Source organism: Sus scrofa, chromosome 1 (genome assembly GCF_000003025.6).
Source record: "Sus scrofa isolate TJ Tabasco breed Duroc chromosome 1, Sscrofa11.1, whole genome shotgun sequence".
Lineage (NCBI taxonomy): Eukaryota > Metazoa > Chordata > Mammalia > Artiodactyla > Suidae > Sus > Sus scrofa.
This window is the reverse complement of record NC_010443.5, coordinates 245,605,588-245,615,498: the sequence shown is the minus strand read 5'-3', so window position 1 is coordinate 245,615,498 and position 9,911 is coordinate 245,605,588.

The following is a 9,911-nucleotide window of genomic DNA, read 5'->3' as shown; positions in this document are numbered from 1 at the left end:
ATTAATTCCTTTATGCCTTGGTTTCTTTATTAGAATCATAAGAATACACCTTGCAAGAGTTCTTGGTAAGATTAAAAGAGGTAACACAAACAATATATTTAGAATAGCGTTTGGTGTTCAAAAAGCATTATGCTGGGGTTAGCCACCCCAGCGCCATCATCAAAAGAGCTTAGATCACATGGGAAATAATTAGCTCATTTCCTACTGGTTAAATAAATGGGTTTGCTTTAAAAAGTGTGAGGTGTAAACCAGATAAAGTACATGAAGGCTGCTGGCACTGTCCCTGGCACATTGTACGTGCTCAACAATTAATGGTTCCCTCTGCCTCTCTGTTCCCTTTATGGTGGCCTGACCCTCCATATGTCTCCTGTTTCCTGATTATTCTTGCTTTAAGTCCCAATTGTGCTCATCGCATCACAATTGCTCATTTGCTTTCCTCTATTCTCTGCCTCTTCAATTCTTATTGTGGGATAACTCTTGTATCTAGACCAACTGGTGTCCTCTTATATGCCAAGTCTTTAATAATAATGATGATAATAAATAATAACAAATTACAAATATATATACATATATTTATATAGCTCTATGTGCCAGGCACTGTTTTAAGCATTTTACATGTATTATCTCCTCATAACAACCCTTAGAGCTGGTTAACTGTTATTATCCTCATTTATAGATGATGAAATTGAGGAACAGATGTTTTAAAGAACTTGCCAAAGGTCATGCAGCTAGTAAGCATAGACCAAGGATTTGAATCCAAACAGCCTGGCTCTGGAGTCTCTGCTTTTTGCCCACTATGCTGTACTGCACCTTTAAGTGTTTTTAAAATGCTCTGGTTAAATTTCTGTTTCCTAAACTTTCTGTGTTTAATCTCAGCCTGATCTTAATGGACTGCATAAATATACTCCATCAATTCATTTCTGCCTGAGAATTTACATTCATGTATGTTGCATGTATAGAATGATCTATCTATTCCTTATACATATAATGTAAAAGTTATAAATTCCCTATGTATTTCCAAAGACATACTCATTCAAGTGATTATAAATAATAAATAATTACTTATGTTTATTAGATGGCTTCCACTAGCACAATTTTTTTCATTCGACCTAAAATCTTGTTTATTATAGTTATAGCTATTGACTAGTATTTGATAGCAGACTTGCATTTTAAACTTTTGGCTAAAATCAGAATCTGTAGCCAGAGTTCAGTCCCACAATTCTTACTTCAAAGAAGTGTTTCTCAAAATAATGTGAATCTGAATCACTGGGGATAATGTGAAAATGATGATTCTGATTCAGGTTGAGCCTAAGACTCTGAATTTCTATCAAATAGCAAGTGTTATTTGATATAGTACATAGAGAAGTTCATGTTAACACACAGGTGATTACCTAAGGGCATCCTTTCGAATCTCCCTGGCATTTCCCTTGCTTGGGCACAACTGCCCAACTGACTTTTGCATTATAGTACAGAGAGTAATTAGAGTGGATCACATTGGATTCACGGCACAGACCCCACTTGAGTCACTATTTCCTCAGGATGGCTCTTGCAACCAGTGATCTTGTTCAACTCATCTAAGATTTTGTTCTTTATCTTTCATCATTCATTCATCCATTTAGCATTCACTAAACACCTAACATACTTGTCTTAAAGAGGCTCTCATTCTTGAGACAGGAAGATGGGGCGGGTGGACTCAGGTAAGATAAAAATTCAAACTAAGTATTTTGGTGTTATGATAGAAGTTTGCATGAGGGCATAAGGGCACAAAGAAAGTAACTGTTTACTTCTAACAGCTTGGCATTTGTGAAAATGTAAGATAAGGCTTCAAAGAGAAGGTGCCCCTTGAATGGAATCTAGAAAGTAAGAGTTGTCTAAATCACAGTGGAGCAAAGAACATTCCAAGCTAAGTCAACATGAGGGTGGACAGTGGCCTGGCCTGACTGAGGAAGCGACTTTTTACTGGTATCATTGCATCATGAGTCTTTGGATTATTTTGGAAAAAAAAAGAAAAAGCAAAGAACTTACTACAGCAAAGGAGACTGAGAAAGCACTGAGGTGTTAGACAGGGGGGTGACTGATCATTGGCTTGTACAGGCAGTTAGGCTGCTGCATCTGTTCCTTGCTTGTTTTGACATCCAGGCACTATATTTATACTGAAGTATAAGAACTTTTTCTCTAAGTAACCTGATAAATAAATATATATGCAGAATCTTCATATTTCAAAATGTTTTTGTATAGTATTCGATATGTAAAATAATATTTATAACATATTTTTTATGAGGCCTATATACCTGCCAATTCCCCAAGCAGCTTTACATTTGAGCGTTACTGAAACTTTTGAAGCTACCTGTGTTCAGATACTTTATAACATTCATTAATACTGGATATATCAATGAGACAAAAGTACACATGACAGTATTTCCAAACAGTGTCCTAAAATTTTACTTTGGGTCAGTTAATAATGTGATAAAATTTGTTACCAGTACTTAGCGGTACAATACCTCCAGTAGCTCATTAGTCACTTTGAAGTGACTAACTTAATTAAATTCACAAATCAAAGATTTATAGAACATTAGAAATTGGAAGAAATAAAAAATTCTCTAGTTGAGTGTTGCCAAATTCAAGTTATATTACAGGTGAGGAAACAATTTAAAATCCATCATAAACCCGATAATATGATTTTTAAAAGACTAGGAGAGTGTAAAAGATGAGTCCATTCAAAACCACTGGCATGAAGCAGTATGAGAAGCCTCAGGTGTAAGGCACCTTGTTTTACAGAACACTAGATCAATGGTTCATAAAGTGATAGAATCAGGCGTTCCCGTTGTGGCTCAGTGGTTAATGAATCTGACTAGGAACCATGAGGTTTCAGGTTTGATCCCTGACCTTGCTCAGTGGGTTAAGGATCTGGTGTTGCCATGAGCTGTGGTATAGGTCGCAGATGCAGCTCAGATCCTGTGCTGCTGTGGCTCTGGCATAGGCCGGCGGCTACAGCTCCAACTAGACCCCTAGCCTGGGAACCTCTATAATCTTCAGGAGCAGCCCTAGAAAGGCAAAAAGACAAAAAATAAATGAATTAATTAAATAAATAAATAATAAAGTGATAGAATCAATTGCATTTAGATGAAAACTGAAATTGCAGACCAATTAGAGGAAATCTGTTTATTGAACATCTACTATATATACATATATGAGATACTGGAATAAGTGTTGTGAAGGGAATACAATTGTCTAAGGCAGGGGAGTTGCAATCTGTTCTATGAGTAAAAGATATGTTATGCAGATATAAGTATGTATGTGTATGTCCTTATGCATGGTATATATGTATGTAGGTATGTGTTTTATGTTTCATCTTTCAAGACAAAAGGATATAGAAATTGATTGGGGCCAGAGGGTCCCTATATGCAAGACTAAAGAATTTGGACTTATCCTTTGTGCAACAGGGAAGTGGTGCAGAATTTTAGGCAGAGAAGTTACTCAAACTTGTATGTTAGAATGAGTGTAGCAGTATGGATGATAATCTGAAGAGAGAGAATTCAGAGGCAGGGAAACCAGTTGGGAGGTTACACTAATGGTTCCAGTGAGCACAGGCGGAAGGCCTTTCCTAAACAGTAGCTGTGGTTATTAATAAATGTACATTAGCTAAAATATTCATGATAGAGAGCTATAAGCATTAATAACCCATTTTTTAAGATTATTTACACCCAAAAATGACTCTCAACTATCTTCAGAAACCTCATTTCTTCCTACCTGCCTCTCATAGATAGATGAAATGTATATCAAGGAGTATCAGCCTGAAGAGCAAAAGAGTCAAGGACAGAGATAAAAACTGGCTCAGGGCTTCAGAGTTTCAGCTGACCCATGTGCCACGGAAGATACTGTGTGAACTGAAGCATATGTATTGAAAATCATTCACCTGCCTCCCCCCAGCTGGCAGAGATGAACCCTATTAGCATCAAAAGGACTATTCAGGGTGAACTTGGAAGGAGGAATTGACTTTTCTCCCTATAAATAAGTAGAAATGACCCCTTAATGCCTCACCCTGCATGGTTATATGAGTATTCTGGGTTTTGAATGAAAAAGTGCTCTCCGTAGCAGAGAAGGCTAGATGATCGAGGGTCATAGGTACATGTGAGTTAGATTTGAAAAGTGCAGTCAGCCATGACAAGCTATATAAACCCAAGGCAGGGGCAGTTAGACCTACAGTCTGGCTCTCAGCTCTGTTCCTTGTTTTGATATCACCTCTTTGAAACTTGTTTTGCTCATGGAAAACACAGGCATAATTAAACCACACTTGTTCTTTTGTTGTTAAGGTAAAGCGACAAAGTGTTTGTGGATGTGTTCACCACAGAGTATGAAAGATATTAGGTAATTGAAAAAAAAGACAACAACAACAAAAATGAAGAAAAACATTCTAAGTACTGTCAAGTTGGGTTTAAGATCCGTTGCTATGTGGAGGGCTGTTTGGGTTTGAATTCAGACTACAGTACGTATTAGCTTTGTGCCCTTTGGCAAGTAGCATCATTAAGTCTCAATTTCCTTCATCTTTAAATATTTGAATTCAGATAATACCTCATAGATAAGTTCCCACTGTGGCTCAGTGGGTTAAGAACCTGACATGGTGTCTGTGAGGATGTGGGTTCAATGCCTGTCCTTGCAGTGGGTTAAAGATCCAGCATTGCCACAAGCTGTGGCATAGGTTGTGGTCGTGGCTCAGATCTGGTGTTGCCATGGCTATGGTTTAGGCCTCAGTTGCAGCTCCAATTTGACCCCTAGTCCAGGAAGTTTCATATGCCACAGGTGCAGCCTTACAAAGAGAAAAATTAAAATAAAAAGCCTCATAGAGTTTGTGTGTGTGTGAGAGAGACCAATAGTTAATTTTAAATGTTATTTCTGTATTATCATTGACCTTTTTTTCTTTTTCTCATCCAAGAAAAGTTGTTGCACTATTTAGAGTTAGTATATTTTTGGTTCATTAGCAAATTTCTGTGACTTCTTAATCAATCTTAGAATCTCTGAGTTAAATGAAATTTACTAAAAAAAAAAGTCAGATTTTCCACATTCAAGGGATCCAGACAAGGATGGGTACTTTCAAAGATGAGACTTCTTTCCCTCATTGATCTCTTGATCTACCATATGTCCAGTCTGATTGGAACCATATACTCACCCTTATAGGACAGGCTTTCTTTGATTAAACCGAAATTGCTTCCTCTATAAATTTCTTCTTAAATAAAGCCAAGTATCTTTTCTAAATCACCCAAAGAAATACGGTTTCCTAGAGAACAACCATTCATGCATTTGAATTTATTTAGACATCTATTTTGGTTTTCTCTACACAGAGAAATTCTCTATGTATTTGAATGCAACCTAACATTGGCTCATATGTACGCTTTTGACCACAATAACAATTCTACTTTATTTTTTAATGTTAACTATAGGCATATCTCAGAGATATTGCAAGTTTGGTTCCAGATCATTACAATATAGCAAAAAGCACAATAAAATGAGTTACATAAATCTCTTGGTATCCCAGTGCATATAAAAGTTATGAGGTATAAGAACTTTAAACTTTTTGTCTGCAGCTTCCTCACTTCTCTCAGCCTTTACAGAATTGAAGAGAGTAAGGCCTTGCTTTATATTAAGCATCAACTTAAGGAAATGTGGTTGGTTTAATCTTCTATCCAGACCACTAAAACATTCTCCAAATCAGCAATAAAACTAATTTGCTTTTTTTTTTTATCATTGTTGTGTTCACTGGGGTAGAATTTTCATTTCCTTCAAGAACTTTTCCTTTGCTTTTACAACTTGACTGTTTGGTGCAAGAGGTCTAGCTTTTGGCCTGTCTCAGCACTAAGCTTAATCATGTCTAGTTTTTGGTGTAAAGTGAAAGATGAGTAAATCTTTCTTTCACTTGGACACTTAGAGGCCATTTTGGTATTATTAATTGGTTTAATTTTAATATTGTTGTGCATCAGGAAATAGGGAAGCCTGCGGAAATGGAGACAGGGGAACAGCTGGCAATGGAGCAGTCAGAACACACAAAACATTTATCAATTAAGTTCACTGTCTTACAGAGCCTGGTTCATGGTACCCCCAAGACAATTACAGTGGTAACAGAGATCATTGATCACAAGTCACCACAGTAAATGTAATAATAATGAAAAATCTTGAGCTATTGAGAGAATTACCAAAATGTGACACAGAGACACGAAATGAGCAAGTGCTGTTGAAAAATGATGCCAATAGGAGTTCCCACAAACCTTCAGTTTATAAAAAACACAATATCTGAGAAGCACAAAGTGAAGCTCTATAAAACAAGGTCTGCCTCTGATGCTAAGCTGCAGTGACCTTGAACTGATACAATTGATTTCCTGTTCCTAATTTCAAGACTTTGCATGTAGTTCCATGAGTCTTTACTGTGAAAGATTTAGCTCATGGTTGATAGTAGACTGTTCAGATAACATAATGAAAGTGTGGATTAGAAAAAAGAAATATGATAATGTTTACACCGGAATGTACTGATACACACATATATTTATAAATATGTATTTACACAGGTTATCTAAGATTTTCGTAAGAGCATGTATTGGTTAATTTTAAATGGGAGTTATTCTGTGAACCCAGAAAAGCCAGGTTTCATTGCTGTTCACAACTTGGCATCAACCTCCCTTCTCAGTGTATCTTTCTGAATTTTCCAGTCACACTGGAGGAAGAGTGCTGGAAATTTTTATTTTTCTTCCTTTTTTTTTTTATCTTGCTGGTTTTTCTTGATAGCACTTGCTAACCCATTCACCTGGAAGACTCCTACTCACTCTTTAAGATGATACTCGTATAGCACTTCTCCAGGAAGCCTTCAGAAACCTCCCCGAGGGAAGGTGTGTTCCCTCAGAGATTCCCATTGTGCCACTGCCAGTGAGTTGTTTGATTACAAGTAACTGGAAATCCCAATTTAAGAGATTCATAGAGGAAATGTATTAACTCACAAAACCTAAAGAAAAGTTGAAAAAATAAAACCATGCAAAAGGCAAAAGAGCAGCTCTAGTTCTAGAAGATCCAGGTCCTGCTTCCAAGTCTCTTTCTCCTCATCGCTTATCTTCTTTTTCTTTGTTAGCTTTCTCCTCTCTTACCTCAAGCTGACTTTGTTCACAAGTGGAGAAATATAGCTCAGTCATATCCTCGTGGAGATGAGAGAATGACTGGAGAGGGAGAATGACCTATTTGTCAGAACCAGTGTGAAAAACCTCAGGGAAGTACTATGACTTGAATACTATTGGACTGGCTCATTAGTGGTGTGACCAGAGGTACAAAATACTATGCTTAGCTTGGCTTAAGGCTTAGATATGGTTTCCATCATGGGGTCAGATTACAGTGGGTAGGGAATCAGAGTTATCTAAAATCCTGGCACCTTTTAATGAAGGTATCTAGATATCAGGGTATAGAAAGGCACAGTTTTCAGGGTAGGGAAATAGAAAGCAATGCTAAATATCTCATAGATGTTCCTTATTTCATACTTGTTTGTACCTGTTTTCTCAACCTATGATGAAATCCTTAGAGGCAGTAACTTTTTTTTTTTTTTTTTTTTTGTCTGCACCCACAGCATATGGAAGTTCCTGTATCAGGGACTGAATCATTGAATCTGAGCTATAGCTGTGACCTACACCACAGCTGCAGCAATGCGGGATCTTTAACCCACTGTGCAGGGCCACGGATAGAACCCATGCCACAGCAGAGCAAACACCAGATACTTAACCCAATGTACCACAGAGGGAACTCTGCAATGACTACATTCTAAGACAGTGACCATGCCTCCTCATTTTCCAGGGACTAAAACTGCATAAGGTCTGGAATATGAATATGTGCATGTGTATAATCAGTGTGTGTGTGTATGTGAATACACATGCTTGTGTTTTTTAATACTTAATATCTGTAATTTGTTTATTAACATATATTCCTATTCTTTGCATAGTGTTTGCAACTCTTTGTAGCCGATCTTCACAGCTAAATCTGAGGACTAAAAAATAAGTCAAATATTTTAATAATTCAGTTCATAAGAAAAAAAGCAGAAAAAAATAATGTTTACATATATGATCAATTTAATAATATACATTTGTCTCCAAAAAGAGCCTTGAATTTAATTATCGGACTTTTAGATCAACTTGCAAAGTGGTGGGATGAATCTTTTTGGTGATCTTTTTCAGATTCTATTCATACTTTCAAAGATTCTTGGTGGATAGTTGAATAGAGTGATTGGCCTTTTAAAATACTCTGCACTTCTGGATTTCTAATACTTTGTCTCCTTTCTGTCCATTCTTGGCCTGGTGATGTTTCTGAAGGCTGGAATGCTCCTTTTTTTTTGGATTTGCTTCTGGCAGGAAGGTGCACTCTCAGAAAGACTACTCTTTTGCTTTACATCATTCAGATTCCATACTTCATCACTGACTTCCCCTGTGGTTATTTTATCTGGACACTGACATTTGCTTTTTCTGTGCCTGACTCCTCTGATTTTTCTTGCTCTAGGAAATGTGGTTTTGTGCTTCATCCCTTGTTTACTTGGGGATGTGTGTTTCCTGCTCTGTAGGCATGTGGGACTGTTACAGTAGCTTCCAGCTTGGGAAGAACCCTCACTTTTAGAAGAGCACTTGGGTCTCTTCCCAGCAGTGGCAGGACTCTTCATGTATTGGACTTTGGCTGAAGATGCCCTCCCATAGTTTGATTCATAGCCATGCACCTTCTTTTCTTTTGAGGCCTCACAGCACATATTCTGGGTGAAGTGTTCACTTCTGTGGCTTCCTCTCAAAGAAGTGTTACTTGATTCTCGGCTTACAGAACTCTTTGTAAGTCCAACACACCAGGATTTGGATCTATGTGTACTGGACTTTGATGGTCTTTGGATTCCCCTACTGGAGTGTGAACCAACTTCTGCAAATTGGGAAGATTGTCTACACTTCATCCTCTTTTTTCTGAAAGAGCTCAGCTTCCTACCATCTCTTTTAGAAGATAAGGCAGTTTCTGAAATGCAACTCCAGGAGAGGTCTCTCTTTCTGGATTTGCAGCTTATCAAGGATCTTTCTCTGGGAAATCTACATTGAAAGGTCTTTGGTGAAGAATCTGAACATTTGGTTTTATCTACTTCTTTTTTCTGGAAATCGATCTGTTGGCCAAGGTTCAAAGCCCTTTTTTCTCTTAGGCCGTTCTTCCCTGGCTGCCCCTGAGTAAAAATTGCTGGGGGATGGAAGGTGTGTACAGTTGTTTCACTCTTTTCCAGATTCTGAGCATGACCAGGAAACAACTTTATCCCTTCTGTCTTCCCCTCTTTAGCATTTATTTTGCAACTCAGGAAGCCTGGGCCTCTTTCCCTGGGTATAGCCCAATTCAGGAGCATGTTATTGGTAGAAGTTGTGCCTTTGTGATTGCTTGATTCTGGCTTATCATTGATCCAAGCATGCATTTTGCTTGCTGTTTTATGATGGAGTAGTGGGACTTCAGGCTTCTTTAAGGAAGAGTTACTGTTTGGAAATAGTTTCAAACCCGACAGAGGCCTCTGCTCATTATTCCATTGGCCCTGGCTGTTTTTAGGCTGTTTTATATCCTGTTGAGATGCCAGTACAGCCTGATCCTTAGGCAAAGGCAAACCAGGAGCTGATGCAATGGACTTATTTTTCACCCATGGTGAAGCAGAAGGAAGTTGATAGATGGCTTGTTGGTCATAAGTCTCCATGTTATAAGGCGAATGAACAAAACTGATAAATTCATGCAGAAAATGGTGGGTGTGTTGTTGGAGATAAGGTTCTAGGAGATTAATGAAGGATTCACTGTCCAGATCATATTTTGTCATGTGATGGAGAATGGTGGCTAGGATATTCTTCACTGTGTAGCCATAATCTCCATAAACAGCTGTTAGTTCCCGTTTT